Raw genomic sequence first — 18,179 nt, 5'->3', positions numbered from 1 at the left:
GGACTACCCAGACACTGGTGTTCGGAGGAAAAGGAGCAGGGTAGCGCTCGCTCTTCTGTGCAAAGGTGAACAACAAAGGACATTAATGTTGACTGATGAATACAGGAGTCTCCCTTCCTTTCCCTCCTTCCATTTCAGGCCGATTACAGTTCCCGTTTTTGTTGTTTGATTTCAGCTGAGTCGCCCCTTGGCAGTTACTCCTTTTAGGTTGCGACTATTAAGCCAGGCTCTCTGACAAGCCTGCAGCAGCCAAATGCAATTATAACCTCTCAGAAGGTTTAACAGAGAGAAAGCATTATGGATTTTACTAACAATCTCTATTTCCTATAATGCCCCGTCCTGCTGATTGGTGTACTTTTTTTTTTTAAAATTGGGTATAGATCTAGTGATTTAGATGATGTGTAGGTATCTGCTTATGTTCTAAATTCATTTTCCTGTAATTATTTTTTTCATTTTCCTGTAATTTAAAAAATCTGGAAAGCCTTTCCAGGGAGTCATAGTTACAGGGAATTTTTTTTTTTTTCCAACTTCGCCTGGGGATAGGACTTTGGAGTCCCCTGAAAGGTTTAAACAAAGTCATTCCTGTATATTACATTAGCTTTCATTCTGGATTTTGACTGGCTAGCAAGACAATAGTTTGTCCAGGACCCACCTTTGGGGAGGGGTTCCACCTTTCCCTCTCTTTGAAGTGTAAGGGGAGCCTTTGCCAGGCACTCTACTGGCAAGGAGTAGATGTTTCCTTCCCTTCACTCACCCCTTTTTTGGAGTAGATTACCCCTGGCTAGGAAAATACATTGCCTTTGCTGAACTGGTAGAGGACCTGGAGTGTTCCCTTGTCACCGGGTTATCACTCAGTGCAGGAAGCACAGACACGTCCAGCAACACAGTCCCGCTTGGAGTTGATCCCAGATGTTGCTTTCTTCCAAGTGTTAAATTATACAGATTATGGATGGGATTTACTTTCTTGATTTCTTTATGCGCCAGGTCACAGCTGGGGTGTTGGTATCGATTAGTTCTTCTCTCACCTTTCTTTGCAAGCTGTGGGCAGAGGATTAAAACATACTCTGGGATTTCCTGGAATGGCAAACTGGATGTTATCACTCAAGTGTTTTGGGCTGCAGCAGACACCTCGCCTTTGGGTGGCTGTGATTTGGTTGCAGAGTAGGGGAGGCGGAAGGATGAGCACACATTTGGAAAAAGGTTGAGTGAGATGAGCGGTGAAAGCGGTGGGGCGGGGGTTGTCTGTTGTGCTCATTTATACAATATCACACATAACATGGAATGTTAACCATCTTTTATTATTAATTTTTGAGCATTTGGCTTATGAAATGCTTAGCTGTTTTTTAGAATCCATCTGTTAGGGGTGTGTGTGTGTGTGTGTGTGTGTGTGTGTGTGTGGTGAAAATTTTGCTAGGATTCTTATGTGTGTACTTTATTTCTCACCACGGAGAGCACTATTTGTAGCTGCCTATGCTGCAAGTTGTTATTGATTTATTTATTTTTATAAACTTGGTTAGTGTATGTGCTTTTCTTGTCTAGTTTTTTATAAATACTAAGGAAAAGATGTTTTATGGGCACAAATGTTTGGTTGATATCAGGTGTAGTAGTAATTCACTTTCCTCATTCTTTGAAATAAATTGGTCTTTGTGACTTTGAGTGCCTGAAGTTTCCATGCAAATTGTATATTTCTAATATACTTCTTATCTACCATCAATTATGTATGAGATAATTATGTGTCTTTATATATTAGTGTTTCAGTTTCAAGCAACACATTGTAAACATGGATAAAATGACTTAAATTTCATACCTGTAGTAAGGTGTACCAGAGATAGAAATTCCTTTTCAAACCTGATGTGTGGGCACTATCTCCTCCATTTAACTGATGAATAGTCTTAAAACAATGTGTACATAGTCATATACCTAAGTGTTCTAAGGAATTAGACAGGTATAGTGATAAAGCTAGAGTCCTGAGTGATAGGGAACCTTGTCTCTTTAAAAACATGTTAGTAGGCACAATGATAGGCATATTTTATCTTGGGAGATTCTGTTTAGCTTTTGGTCTTAGTCTAGACAATGCTGCCAGCTGTGTGACCTTAGGTAAGTCGCTTAACTTTTTAGGGTCTCAACATCATGGTCAAATGATATCCAAGATCCTTCCCAGTACTGATTCTGTAGAGCTCTTCCAAACAAGTGTGTCCTTTGGTAAGAAAGACATTTCTATTGTGTCAAGATTGTTATGAGAAAGACACTTTTGCTGTGACACATCCCACATGGTTTTCAACTAAGATCATAGGTAAGCAAACTACCTGGCAAGCTGCCAGAACCAAGGTGATGGTTGCTTGCTTTTTCAGTCTGTTTGATTGTCCAGCAGGAACTCCGTGGGCAATGACTAAAGCATTCTTGATCACCTCTTCACAACTTACCTCACGCCCACTGTCTGCCTTCTGCCTGTCCTCATCTGTCATACCCCCTGTCCCCTCCCTTAAAGTGGTGGGAATTAGTCACAGAGAAAGTTAGGACCATTGCAGATCTGTTTCTACATTCATTTGCTCAGCAGGCATTCATGCAGCATTCCCAGGTGAGCCAGTAGCCTTACTGAGCTGCAAACTGCTCCTCTACATCCAGCCAGTTGTTTTACATGTGTGAATCCAGTTAAGCTTAGAGGGGGAATATGGGCTGGATTGATCACTGCAAAAAATCCATGAGGCTTACAAGAAACAAAACTCAGAACAAGCTGATCTGAAGGTCATGGATGTCATTTAAAAAATGAATTATTATAGTACCAGTATCACTGAGTACCCACAAACATTCCTGTCCTCCATTTATCCTGAAGTGCTTTTTGAACTCATCCAAGTAGGAATTCTGTTCCTTTTTAAAGCCCCTTCTATTTTTAGGGGGAGAGGTACCGTCTCTTATTTACACAGGATCTTTAGAATGTCTTTTCCTTCAGAAGCGTGCTTTAATGGTAGCCTGTGTGGGAGAGTTATGAGGGAGTGTACCTTTCCTCTTAGCTGTTTTCAGTTTGTTAGCTAGCAGCCTTAAAATGTTTCCTATTTGTGGTACTGTGATGTGTGCAGATAACATGTGTAGCTAGATAAAGATGTGCTGCCTGGAATTGTTTGTGGCATTTAGAGCCTGGCACAGGATTCTAAACTTTCAGTGAGAAGCAAAGAGGAGTGATTTATACCTACAAGTAAAGTACCATTGAAGGGCTGTGCAGACAGTGGGATGGCAGCTGACGTTCTTGATCTGGCCTCCTGTGGGAATAGCCTATAAACGTTTCCCCCTTTTGGTCATTCTCCTAAGTGATGATTCTTTCATGAGGCCCCACAGTAACACAAAGATGCTGCCTTTCTTCTTTAGTCTTGTTTTTTCCCCAGAGGCTGTATGGTAAGTACTACAAAGGAGTTAATAAAAATTTCAAGAAACTTAAGGCTTTCCTGTCTCTAGCTCCATTTCTTAGGAGACTACATTTTCAGAATTTCTTACAGTATGTCCAAATTTCTAGCATAGTGACTTTATGCTGTTAGCATATATAACAGAGAAACGTTAAACTCTAAGGAAACCCAACCAAGATGCTATAACCTTACCATATTAATACAATGTTTTATAGGTAAAAAAATGTTGTGAAATTATTTCATTTGGGTCTGCTCTCTGAAGTAGAATGATAACTTCCATTTAAGACATGAGGAAACAACTTCACAGAAGTTAAGTGACTTACAGGCATACCTTGGAGATGTTGTGCGTTCGGTTCCAGACCATTACAATAAAGCGAATTATCACATAAAGCAAGTCACACAAATTTTTTGGTTTCCTAGTGCATATAAAAGTTATGTTTACACTATACTGTAGTCTATTGAGAATGCAATAGCGTTATGTTTAAAAAACAATGTACATACCTTAATTTAGAAATACCTTATTGCTAAAAAAAAAAAAATGCAAACCATCATTGCAGGGTGGCTACAAGCCTTCAATTTGTAAAATAAATAAATAAATAAATAAATTTTAAAAATGCAGTAAGTGGGAAGCACAATAAAATGAGATATGCCTGTACTCTAGATCAGTGGCTTTTAATCTTGTTTAACTGTCATCCATAATAGGAAATACATTTTATTTCCTGACACCACCAACACCACCCCACACACATATAAGTGAAACAATATTTGCTCATACTTTCTTTGATGTTCTATTCTTTTTCATTTAAAAATATATATACAAATATCAAATCATTATGTTGTAATACCTGAAGCTAATATAATGTATGTCAATTATACCTCAATAAAATAAATTTATTTATAAACTTAAAAAAAAAAGTTGTCATTAACGTAATGACTCATTAATGGGTCCTGACCCATAGTTTGAAAAGCACTGCTCTAGATACCACATTTGTGAAACAGGAAGGACTGGAACTTAGACCTTGTTGGGTTTCTAGTTAAGTTCATTCATGATGTTGTTGCTTTTTGACAAATATATATTTGTGTTTATTTTAGCTTAAACTTTAATCATACTTTTTTCTTTCAATATAAGTCAAAATCTGTCTTTTTATATAATGTTTCTCATTTACAGTGGAAGAAGTATACAAAGCCATCAGATACATTGTATAAATTGTCTCTTTAACATTACATGTGTCTTTCTACTAGGATCTTTTTGACAAGGGCTGGGATCAACTGCCTAAAGACCAATTTTGGATTTTTCTATATAATTTCCTTTGACAGTGATCTCTGGCCACTATAGCAGAAGAATAAATATAACAGATCTAATGAGTTTGCCAATTGTAGGGTTACCAGCACCATTCTTTTCTACCCTTTTACATATTGTTGACTACTAGTAGAAGAAACAAGGCAGCTCATGTAACTTGTTTTCTTAAAAATCTAAACTGGTAAGCTTATTTGGTCAGAGTATATATAATATTAAAGAATAAAGTAAAGTTCCTCAAGCCTATTTTTATTTAAGCAATTTAAATGTACTAAAGGAACAACTGTTTTACTTTCTGGCATTTAAAAAAAATGTGTGCTAAGATACACTGGATATCTACTAAGTAAATAAGAATCACCAAAAATAGTGTTAATGCCTTTTGGTGACAAAGTTGCAGTAAAACTGATATGATGGTTGTATTGAATATTAATGTGATACTTTTGGAAATGAATGTATGTATTTAATAGCCTTTGTGGAGCACTGTCTATTTGCCAAGCATAGCTCTGAGAGCTTGTCATGTGTTCTCTGTCTAATCCTCATGACAGCTCCATGAGGAAAGGTTCAGTTATCACTCATATTTTACAGGAAACTGAGTCATAGAGAGGTTAGGTAACTTGTCTGAGGTCACACAGAAATGGTGGAACTAGGATTGGAACCCAAAAAGTTTTAGACTGAGCCTGCTCCCTTAGCCACTATTCCGTATTGCCTAACATGACAGTCATTAGGAGGCGTTTGAGTCAGTAATCCCACCCCTCAAAGTTTACATGAAAAAAAAATCAATAGGGACACAACACTTCATGCACAGAGTTATTCCTTGCCATGTTGTCTGTGAAACAACATCAATTCTAATACAGGAATACTTTAATCACTTCTGATTATCAGCACAGCAGGGTATTTATAGTCAAGAAAGGGAATAATTCCATAAATAATGCTATTTCTGAAATACATTCCAGGTATGTAGTGTCAAGTGACAAAATAAATCAAAGGAAATACTGACAGTGATTGAAACTACATAAAGTGTGTAGCATTATAGAGAAGATGTGGTTAATGTGTAGCATACGGAGAAGATGTGGTTAATGCACAGATAAGAATTGTTAGACTATAATGATTACCAGCAAATTCTTTTTTTAAGAATTCCTTTTGGTTGGAGATATGAGCAATATTCACACATATTGTTGCTTTTGGATGACAGGGGTGGCATAAAAATGGTCTAAGAGAGATTATTGCGGTAGATGAGGTGAGAGATAAGTACCTGAACCCGGTGAGCCATCCTGCATGGTGAAATGTGGATAATCTAAGATGTTTAGGAGATGGAAACAACAGTAACTGGATGTGAGGAGTTAGGGAAAGGAAGCAATTTAGTGTCTTCCTGGTTTCCAGCTTGAACAACTGGGTAAACATAAGTGCTGTTCAACGACAGAGACGTTTTTGTAGGTGGGGAAGGTTTATGGTGTAAGATTAAGAGTTTGTGATGGCCTAGAGTTGTCCATACTCATCAAACATTCAGGCGGCGATATCTGCATAGACAGGAATAGGATATCACTCTGGAGCAAAGGAGAGAAGTTCTAGACTAAAGAGCATGATTAGAGAGTCATTTGGTTTGCGTGTGATGACTGAAGTGATCCACTTTATTAATTGTATTGACTGATAATGTAGTCAGCTTGTCTAAGTTTTAAAGTGACAGGTCCTAAATTTTCAAAGCTCAGTCATCTTGAAGCACTTTATTAATATGGGTATGGGGACTGTAAAATAAGAACTATTAGCTGTCCATGTGGAGTTGGTAGGAAACTAGATTTTATGGTCTTTTCTTGCTTCCTATTAGTGCATTGCCTGGTTAAGGCATAAGTTATTTCTATTTCCGTGACAGTTCTCTCCCAAGCAAATGTCTCATGCCAGATTACGCATGTTTGTGAGATTTCCTCAACAGAACGTTGAAAAACAGAAACCACAAATAATATTTCAATAAGCAAAATTTATACATCCCTCAAACAGCATATAGGTGTATATACACATCCACAAATGGGAAAATGCTCAGATATCCAGAGCAATATATTTGTGCATACAGACTGCGTGTGTGTGTGTGTGTGTGTGTAGTAAATGTGTAATAACTCTTAGGAACCCCAAGGTCAAATTTAGAATTCTTAAAGTTATACCACTGTACTCCTGAAAACTATGTGATTTTAAGTAAGGGATTCCAGCTTAAGATAACATTAGGCTCTCTTCCCCTAATATAGCCTGCATTACTTCCCGCGGAAAGATCAATAAACGTATGCAAAGAGGCAAACATTGATAATATTAGAAATGAAGTCTGACAGAAAACCTGTTGCCGAAATTCAGGAGGAATTTCTCCAAGGCAGGAGGAACTGCATTATGAAAACCACTTGGTGGCTTCCCTCTGCTTTCCCTCATTAATCAGAGCAGCCTCAGTGACCTCAGTGACCTGGGCAGGAAGACCCGTTGCCCCTCCCCACTGTCACCACCTTCGAGGCCAGGTCAATACATTCAACTTGGTATGTGTCCTTTACCGCCTGAGGCCTCTATGGTCCTTCTCGTTCCATCTCATCTTTGTATTTTCTTGAGAGATGACCAGTTGGAGAAACAACTGGGACAGGAAGGTGGGTGGTTGGTTGGGTGGAAAGGAGTCTACGGAGAATACCATCTTGTCTTTTTTTTTTTTTTTTTTTGCGGTACGCGGGCCTCTCACTGTTGTGGCCTCTCCCGCTGTGGAGCACAGGCTCCGGACGCGCAGGCTCAGCGGCCATGGCTCACGGGCCCAGCCACTCCGCGGCATGTGGGATCTTCCTGGACTGGGGCACGAGCCCGTGTCCCCTGCATCGGTAGGCGGACTCTCAACCACTGCGCCACCAGGGAAGCCCACCATCTTGTCTTTGACAGGTGTACTGCGGTCTTCATAAAAAATCTGATTTTGTAGGCACCTTTGATGTATGGCAGTAAAGCACGCTGGATTTTATAGTCTTGCTTGCAATCTATTGGTGACAGAGAAAGACATGGTAGGATAAGAGATAATCTTGTCTGAATTGCCAAAAACCATGGTCCGTGGCACCTGATGACTTATCACTGGGAACTTGGCTTAGAGCTGTTCACTTCAACCAGGAAGGAAGACTTGTAAGTGGGACCAAACCCACACCTTTATTTTTAGCCCCATCCTTGGTACTGCAGAGAGGTTCAAGACTCAGGTTGCATCAGTCAGTGATCACATTTGTATCCCTATCGAAGAAGGAAAGCCGCTAAATCCAGAAACAGGCATCTGTCACTCTGTAATGAACTAAACATGGCTGCTTCTCAGCTGGGGAGGAAGAGGGAAAGCATGACATTCGCATGGGAGGCTTTGGGAAGCTGCCAGTTACACATGTGTATTTCTTTTCCACCCCCATTTGTGTCCCCTGTGTGTGTGCCAGAAAGCGAAGGTTGGTGGATGGAGGCTGGTGAGAACCCTTCTGGTTATGAAAGTCGCACGTCTTCCTGGGTGAATTTGATGACCATTACTCCCCCAAGTTGTGAACCATTTTGTTTTTTTTGGCTGATCGGCACGGCATGTGGAATCTTAGTTCTCCGACCAGGGATCGAACGCACGCCCCTTGCATTAGAAGCTCGGAGTCTTAACCACTGTACCGCCAGGGAAGTTCTAGTGAACTGTTTTCTTAACCAAACAATTTATTGTTCGATTTTCTGAGAGTGTTAATTGGGCATTAATCTAAACATAAAGATCTCCTTGAAATCTTTAAGCAGAAATGTAGAGGTTTGGTTCTTTTTTTTTTTTTTTATCCAAAATGAAAGAATCCTGTCTGCCTTGGTGACTGGAGGTGAACATGTTTGGAACATGGGCATGCATGTTTGTGAGGCAACTAAAAATAGCCCTAACCCAGGCTCTGGAGAAAACAGTACTCACTATCCTGGGGAGAGGAAAGAACCTGTTGGCCTTTCTCCGAGGGTGTCCAGAGTTGGTTGAAGAGTCTGTAGGGCTTCCTTGTTAACAGGCTTAGGGTTTAGCCAGACTCTCGAAGATTGGAAAATCCAAACATGCATAGGCAGTTCTGTAAAGACCCAAGAGAGGAGAAATATCTGAGATTTTTCTCCAGAAATCTGGATGATAAACACTAACGACAAGATAGGAGGATTCTTATAAAACTCCACACACAGGTAAAAGTTGTCTTTTTCAGGAAAATTATATTTGTATTAATTGCATCCTACATTTCATTTAATAGTCCCATCCATAGTTTATGTAAGTTGATTCAGAAAACCAACCATTTATGTTCTTGGCCCCAAGTTGGAAGAGGAAATATTATGTATAAATTATGTAAAAATTATGGTAATGAGTTTTAAAATGAGAAAATACTTATGAGAAGTGAAGAACTGGGATACAAAATTACATGTTGCAGTGTTGTTAAAACCAGTTGTTACAGTTGAGAGGTGGCATTATTTTTTTATACTTTCTACTTTTTAATAATTTCCAAAAAGTAACATGAATTGCTTTTGTAATCAGAAATAATTATATAAACTCTTTTATAAACCGAGCTTTATTTCCTATATAGAGTTTTCCTCTCAGGATTAGAGGTTAGACTGGTTGAAGTTGAATCTGGAAGGCCTGAATTTCTTTTGTCATTTATTCCCAGGAAGTACTGTGTTCCAAAGTTTCAAAGTGGCTTTCCTTGCTATATGCCTGCTTGATTACTTGTGATGTTGCGGCTTTATTTCCCAGTAGTCACAAAGCTGTGTTTTCAGATGGCTGTGGGGTACAAATCTTTGGAAAAGAGCCCTAATCCCTCTTTGAGAAAGAGCTTCAAACAAATCATCTAAGATAAAAATACTGTTCTCTCCAAGAAGTGTTTGTTTAGAAGATGAATGTTGGTGTCACTGCTCACTTTCCATTGTCTGTAAACTCTGTCGGGTGAGACTGTGGGTCCTGGGATAATTTATGCAGGAGAAATTGATCAATATAGAGAGTCAAGAACTTGAAGAGGTTTTATTTAGCAATTATGGGGAATAACTGCTTATTTATGGGTGTCATGGATGGAATGTTTGTTTCCCTCCAGAATTCTTATGTTGAAGCTCTGACCCCCAGACTGGCTGTATTTGAAGTAAGGAGGTAATTAAGGTTGAATGAGGTCATAAGGGTGGAGCCCTGTTCCAATTAGATTACTGTCCTTATAGGAAGAGACCCTAGAGAGCTTACTAGCTCTCTTCAGGAACTCAAGCATGCACGTACCTAAGAAAGGGCATGTGAGGACAAAGTGAGAAGGCAGCTGTCTATAAGCCAGGGAAAGAGCCCTCACCAGAAACTGACCCTACTGGACCTTAATCTGGGACTTCCAGCCTCAAAAACTGTGAGAAAATAAATTTCTGCTGTTAAGTCACCCAGGCTATGGTATTTTATTATGGCAGCCTGAGCTGACTAATACAATGGATTAGAGCAGTTTTAGGCACTGTAGGAAGAGGAACAAAGAAAATAGAAGCAGAATCTTGAGCCTCTGTTTAATAGATGTAATCACTGTAGCCCCTGTCTATGGTCTGAGATCTAACTAACTCCCTTGGTCCACCCTCGGAAGCACAGACTTAATTGAGTCCGAGTGTTTGATGTTGGTCATCTGCTGATAACTCCAGAAATATGTTTATTTGAATAATGGCATTTGTGCAAAGTTGCTCATATTGTCTTAAGTCATTAAATCAATTTGGGTGCCTTCAAAGCAACTAATAGAAGTAGGGTCTTGAAATGAGTCATTTCTCCCTGCTACAATTATTTATGAGAAACTAGGGGTAATAGTTTTGACCATGTGGGTTAGCATTTAGAATAGGTAGTTGAAGTTTTATTATATGGAAATTTGGTTGGAGACATCACTTTAGGTGTACTTCGTTTTTGAAAGGCCTGCCTGGGGAGTAAATGCCAAGTCCCTGAGGAGAATAAAGCAATATTGGGGGAATTTGTTGTCCATTTTCTGTCCTTAAATATGCATATCCTGATAGGTAGTACATCCCTCTAAGAGTTTGCTTGCATATTGTTTTCCTTAGTGATAAGTATAAAGGCATATCTAATGACACATTGACGGAAAAACTTATGTTGGGTGATTATTTATTGGGTATCCCTGCTGTCTATAATCATGCTAGCTTTTGGGGGGCACACGAAGAGGTTTAGAACTGAGTCCCTGGACAGGTGAAGAAGGTAGAAGTGTTTCATAGTTTTCTATTTAATTTACACAACATTGTTTTCAAAGTAGGTGTTATCCCTGTTTGTTTTTTTTTTTAATTTCACTTAGTAAGGCAGTATATAAACGTATCATAGAGAAATCAGTGTGAAGGTTAAGACATATTTTCCCTCAAGCTTTAAAAGGAAGATAAGGACTTGGAATGGTGATGCTATTCACTTGTGAGCCTGAGGAAATAGCCCCGAGGAGGGAGTGTCTCATATCCTGGAAAACTCAGAACTTGTCCAGAAGAATAGAGGTTTCATTTTTAAGATACTTCCCATAGAGTGAGTCACCAGCTACTGAGATTGTCCAGTATAAACACCTGAGTAGAGTTGTACTTTAAATAGCTGGAAAACCTTCTTCCTCTTCCTACTGGGTAATTTCCGCCCCCATTCCCCCACCCCCACCCCCCACCAACCCTGGATTCATTCCTGTCACCTGACCAATGTTAAGTATCTTGGACAATGGATTGTCTTTTTTTGTGATTTCCTTCTAAGACTGGGCAGAGGAAGAAAGATGGATTCAGTATTAACTAAGAGTGGCTAGGCAGAGGAAAAAACAGGCTTAAGATGAATGTTTACCAGGGGCTAGGCCTGTGTGATTGACCTCAGATATACGCACTGAAGCCTTAGCAAACCTAGAGAGAGTGAGTGATTTGTTCAAGGTGAGATTTGGACACATTATCTAGGTCTGAAGCCTGTGGCCCTGTCATGGTACCACACTCTGTTGCACACACAGGCCTATGGCTGAAATCTGGAGGCCCAGCTTTGGGGCCTGTGGACAGTGGTGAAGAAATTGCTCACCATACTTTACTTTTTGAATAAGATGCTTGTATTAATTCCAGTATTATATGAAATAAGTATCTTCATTGTCTTTTATTTTTTATTTATTTTTTATTTTTTTGCGGTACGTGGGCCTCTCACTGCTGTGGCCTCTCCCGTTGCGGAGCACAGGCTCCGGACGCGCAGGCTCAGCGGCCATGGCTCACGGGCCCAGCCGCTCCGCGGCATGTGGGAGCCTCCCGGACCCGGGCACGAACCTGTATCCCCTGCATCGGTAGGCGGACTCTCAACCACTGCGCCACCAGGGAAGCCCCTTCATTGTCTTTTTACTTCAGCCTTAGCCTCTGGTGGTCATGGTCAGGCCCCTCATGTGCTGCCTGCATGTGGGTGAGGGATGTGGAGCACAGTGGTGCTGGAGGGGTCATGAGGTGGGTCAGGAGATGGATGGGTACCAGAAGGGGTGGGGGGAATGGGGGAATGAGAGCCAAGGACCGAACAGGGCTGCATGACAGGAAGGGAGTAAAAATGTGCATCTGTGAATGAGGATGGACCTTGGCCAAGTGTGACCGGGACCAAGGAGGAACCCTGGAGCAAAATACAAGTTCTCAGTGATGGAGGGACTAGAAGAAAGAGCTAGAAGGGAGGGCTGACCAGCATTGATTAGAGCAGCCATGGAAACCCTAAACTCTGAGGCTGGTGGTTCTGATGTTGGAAGTCCTTGCTCTGCATGGACCTGGGCCCCATCCATGCTCAGGGAAGCCTCGACCTGCAGGGTCAAGGATCCAATGCCATGGCAACCTGGGTGGGCTGGGTTGGTACTTCTTGTCTGATTACTGTGGTAGCCTCCTCATTTGTCTCCTACCTAGAGACTCTTCTTTCTCTAGCACATGCCTTGCATTTTAACCACAAGTGATCTTTTTTATAGAGCAACTTAGTTGATGTGCTTCATCTGAAAACACAAAAATACCTGTAATGTTTCCTTTGCAGTCAGGATAGAGTCCAAAGTCATTTCAAAGCACACCAGGCCCTTCCTAAATTGGCCCCTGACTGCAGTCCAGTCCCGTATCAGACAGTTCTTCCTCCGGCACCCTGTGCTCTATCCTAGGGAACCAGGTAGAGCTTTTCAGAGGTGCCATGCTGCTTCTGAACTCTCGGTCTCTGCCCTTGCCGGAACTCTGCCTGGCCGGTCCATCCTCCTTTGACATCTTTACCTGGAAAACCTAACTGTGGTGTCTCTTCTCTAAGAGTTTCCATATCTGACTCCTCCTGGCAGAAATGAAAACTGCTCTTTATTCCACATCTGTGCCCGCAGCTGCCTCTCTCAGGGCTCTTGTTACTACCATTTGAAACTGTCTACCTCTGCTACAGGCTTGTGAAGCCCTAGATGCTGTGCTGTCCAGCTTTGACTTCCTGCGGGGGTAATACAGAGCTAGCTTTTAGTAGGCTCAGTAAATCAATGAATCAATGAATAAATGGTATTCTAGTCCATTCAGGCTGCTATAACAACATACCACAGACTGGGTAGCTTATAAACAGAAATTTATTTTTCACAGTTCTGAAGGCTGGGGATCCAGCCTGGCCAGCTTCTGGTGAAGGCCCTCTTCCAGGTTGCAGACTTCTTGCTGTATCCTGACATGGTGGAAGGGATTAGGGAACTCTCTGGGGTCTCTTTTATAAGAGCATTAATCCCATTCATGAGGGCAGTGCCCTCATGACCTAAGCACCTCCCAAAGGCCTCACCTTCTAATACCATCGCATTGGGCATTAGGATTTCAATATATAAATGTAGGGGGAAACGATCATTGAGACCATAGTCAGTGGGTTCCTTGGATGAGGGAGAAAGCTCTAAGCTCAGTGTGTTGTAGTTTTTTGTTAAGTTTATCTACCAGGTTGTCCAGACTGTATAAACCAGGCTCTGAGGACATGAGGTCAACCGGACTAGCCAGGGCCTGCCCCCCACATCCTACAGGGCTGATCTAGACGAAGCCAGATATTTGTCAGAGTGACAGAACTTGTCAAAAGTATATGGAATTACCTACAGAAATCCCGAAGCATATGGCATGGTTCTATTTGTTCTGTGACTGTATAAAGTTGGCATCCAAAAATCCAGATGGAGAATAAAACCCAGAAAGTTGTGAGTGCTATTTCATGAAGAAACCTACTGCTAACCACTAAACTCCATGAAGACAGGACTGGATTTTTTTTTTCTTTTGTACTTTCTGTTCTTTGGGTAATATTTGCTACGTAAGAAATTGTAATTTATAATATAAAAATAAAATAAATTTATTTGAGTCAGCATGGGCAGGTCTAAATTTTTAAGAGTGTTTATAAGTGAAGTCTTCACAATAGCATATGGCTCTTGGACTCCACTTAAAACACCAGATGTTCAGGCACATCTGTTTTTCACATGCTCTGGTCACCATGTACTGGTCAATTGTAGAAAATCTTCTGGCGAACAATGTATCTTAGACATTTTTAGCAAACTTCCTGCAAGTTTGGGGTGCATTTCCAACTTTATAGTGATTCAACTTTGCAACAAAAGTTTCCTACCCCTGCTTTTTCAGAATAAGAGTATCCTGAGATTGCAAGGCAAGCTACTATCAAAAGACAGAAACAAAACTGCTACCAAATACGCAATTAGCTGTTGGCGAGAAACAGCAGTTTTCACTCTACTGTGCAACCAAAACAAAATATAGAGATGTATGGCCTGCTGAAGAGATAGACTACAGTTGTCATTTATAGCTTCCCATTTAAAATTTTTGTGTTCATGGGAACAGCCTTATTCATTAGAACTTTTTATTAGAAGCCATCTGTCATACCCCACGTATGGTATTGCAGGATGTGCTCTGCACAAGGTGGCTGGATTTGGTCAAGTCTCTGCTGGGAAGGAGAGATGTCCTCTTTCTGATTTGCACAGTGGTGTGATATGGGCTCACAGGAACCCTGCTCAGTGTTCTCGCTGACTGATTTGATGCTGAGCAGATAAAAATTTGAAAATATAAATCGATTAGGATAAAATGCTGATTTTATTGATGTTAGATGTTGAGGTTCTATCTAAGAGTTCATTAAAAGACAAAAAACAGGAAAACTTTACTGTGAAAACCAAAATTTGAAAACCATTGACATGGCAGAATGCCTTGAAATAAGACTGGAGGATCACAGGTAAATTTCTGTTACAGCGAGCTTTGAAATTCCTGTCGGAATTCTCCTGATCAGCTGATTTATATTGATGTAATAAAGCTATTCATGTCTGAAAAAACCATTTGATACCATCATGCTATAAATTACTTATTTGAAAGTATTAACATAAGTTTATCTTATGAAAGTAAGAGGCTAGGGTTCTAATTTTGGTTCCTTCATAATAACTGTCTGAACTGTATGGAAGCATTTCTCTCTTAGGGCCTTCTTAGGGCCTCTGTAAAATGAGAGTTGGATGAGGCGATTTCCAAGTTTCCTTGAAATTCTAAAATTCACTGAAAGTTAGAGATTTCCTTGGGCACTCCTCTGACTAGATATCAGTGGAACTGTCTTATTCTGTATCTGAAATGTTTTGGTTTGTGTTTAGGTAACCGAAGGTGAAGTGTATGAGATATTTACCCTTTGTAGTGTTCTCTTCTGCCAGTTTGCAGCCTTGTGTGTTTCTTGATGCTCTTGGGCAATTCCCTATAGAATTTGGTTCTGTGAATTTTGGTAAGTGTTTATAAATATCATATAAAACCCTCTATTCCCCTAAGTCTTTCTATCCCTATTAAGGGATTGCCAAGGCTATTAACATATTCAAATGAATAAACTAAGCCCCATACTCCCTTTCTGAGTCACATTGTACCAATTCAAAGAAAGCCAATTTGTGAAAAGGGTCAGATTTGGAAATAATTTATTTCTGAAAAGCTTCTTTCCTTTTTCAGATGTGAAAAAAAGAACTCAAGGATGGAAACACAATATAACACTTAGCTGTCAGAGGAAAAGAATCATCTTAGATCTTATTCCACACTGAAATTATAGCACTCACAGACCATACTGTACAAGATTGGTCAGATTCTATCGACTGGTTGCGATTACATCCCTAATTGGAAAAAATTAGGACTATTAATCATTGTGACACAAGGCAAAATGTCATCATGGCATGACAATCTTATTTTCCACCTGAGAAATGGTGGCTTCTAAGGGCAAAACCAAACCCTCCTTTCTCCACTTTCTCTTCCCATTTTCTTTCTGGCTGTAGCTCTGTGGAGTAGATCAGACAAAGACTTAAAAAAGCAGAGGGCACAGAAACAGAAGAAGAAAGCTTTCCTTCGTTTTGTATTCCACAGAAACATCTGTGAAAATGAAAATGGGGGAAGGGAAGGAAGATCTCACAAACCAAGGAAATGTGGCTATTGCATAGACATTTAAAATTATTGCAGGTAGCTAATTGACGGAGATAAAGTCTTCTTAGGCATGGGGACATCAAAATGACTGAACTCTGAATTTTCATTTTATTCCTCCTAGATCCACTCAGAAGGGAAATGTTTTAAGCAATTTGCCAGGATTTTCTTATGAGGATAATAATTTCCTAACTATAGAAGTAATTATGGTTGTAACACATGAATTATTTTGGTGTTGAGTTTTGTAATTTCTTAGTGTTTTGGCATACTTAAAGTTTACTTGGGCAATTGCACATTTTAAGCAGGATTTAAAAGAAAAAGGTAACTGACAAGTGCTAGTCTATCTTGTGGTTAGCTTTTAAAAAAATATATTTTTCTCTGGGCATCAATATTAACTTGTATTAGCTTTTTTAAAAAAGAGAAACAAATATAAGCATGTGTACAAAAATGTGTGATTAGAGACCACCTCTTCATCCCCTTACCATTTTTTTTTTTTAATAGTAATGGCATTTTTGCTGGAAGATTTTTGCTTCTCTAATGTAATCAACTTCTTTAATGTGTCCCTGAAGTTCTGTCCCCCTTCACACAGAGCTCTTGCTGCACTTTAAAGAGGGTACTGACCTCTTTGGAGTTTTTTTTTTTTTTTTTTGTGGTACGCGGGCCTCTCACTGCTGTGGCCTCTCCCGTTGCGGAGCACAGGCTCCGGACGCGCAGGCTCAGCGGCCATGGCGCTCCACGGTGCGCGGGATCCTCCTGGACCGGAGCATGAACCCGCGTCCCCTGCATCGGCAGGCGGACCCTCAACCACTGCGCCACCAGGGAAGCCCTCTTTGGAGTTTTTAATATCTCAAAGAAGGAAAACTATTATGACATATTTGTCATGATACTGCTGTTTTTGTTTTTCTTTTTTTTTGAGTGTCTCGTTAAGCACAATGGGAAGTTTCTTGCATTTATATTTTTACCTTAGTGCTCATGTTAATTTGATGTCAAATTGTTGATGCAACCATATTTTGTGATGATATAGTTGATTACAGGCAGTACCTTGCTTTTATAATAATAGTATTTACTGAGCTCTTAGTGTGTGTCAGGCATCATGCTAAGGTTGTGTACATGTTATTTCATTTCATGCTCATGACAACTGCATGATGTGGGTGCTGTTCTTATTATTGCCCGTAATTTTACAAATGAGAAACTGAGGCAAAGAAATGTTACAGCACCTGCCTGAGGTCTCAAGGCTAATGAGGTGTGGAACTGTGATTTGCTGTCATGCCTTCACCACTGTGTCACAGTGTCTCCCTGGTCAGGTCTTTGTTGCTGATTTGTTTTGGTTTTGCTGGTGGCAGTGTAGGACTGGAGCATGTAAATTACCCTCAAGGCAATCTGTCAACATAAGGCATAGTTATTACTGCAGCACTTAATTTTTTTTTTTTTGGAAACAGGCAGGTCCACTGGGATAAAGAGATGTAAGGTGGCTCCTGACACAGAGCCAAGGCTAGTGGTTGGACAGCCTGTGACTTTGAAACCTTTGCATTGGGTTGGGCCCTTGACCCTCTGTTCCCTTTGAGAACCCCCATGATGTCCCAGAGAGGTTCTCCAGCCCAGCCCAGCCCAGCCCATCACTGCTACAGGCCTCATCAGAAGTGTGGGCTGAGACTCAGCCCATCAGGGAGTGCTTGCGTGAGCCTGGGGTTGGAGCATCCCTAAGTGTGCAGCTGAGATGGCCCCTCCATCGAAGTGACCCTTTCCCTCAGCTGCAGCCAGCAGTGGCCGGTGCCCCTGTGGGTAGTCATACTACCTGGTGGTAGTCGTCATGTGTCAGGTGCTGTATAAAAGATCAGGTGCCGCTTAGGAAAGGCAGTTTAGGACTATGTTGTCGTGATGTGGGAAAGGCAGGTTAGGAAAATAGAATGCATGACAGTAGAGACCTGCTGGGCCCTTGGGTGGGGTCGGGGGGATCTGGGCAGTACCAGGGAAAACTAGCCATAAACCATCAAGCAAGGATTGTGGTTAGACTGAGTGTCTCTTTCATTTCAAGTGACTTTTGCCCCAGATAGCCCTCTGAGGGTGTGACCCACGTTCCAACTCTCTTGTGAAGTCACTGGGCCTGATAGAAAATGACTTGACTGCTGAAATCA

General features: G+C 40.8%; 1 protein-coding gene across 2 annotated transcripts in view; it reads left to right on the top strand.

The window, feature by feature from the left end:
* Positions 1-18,179, top strand: part of DOCK4 (dedicator of cytokinesis 4) — a 482,641-nt gene that overhangs the window by 1,173 nt on the left and 463,289 nt on the right. The gene's annotated exons all lie outside the window — the stretch shown is intronic.

This window comes from Delphinus delphis, chromosome 9 (assembly GCF_949987515.2).
Source record: "Delphinus delphis chromosome 9, mDelDel1.2, whole genome shotgun sequence".
Lineage (NCBI taxonomy): Eukaryota > Metazoa > Chordata > Mammalia > Artiodactyla > Delphinidae > Delphinus > Delphinus delphis.
The sequence above is the reverse complement of the archived record's forward strand: the minus strand, read 5'-3'. Positions and strand labels throughout refer to the sequence as shown.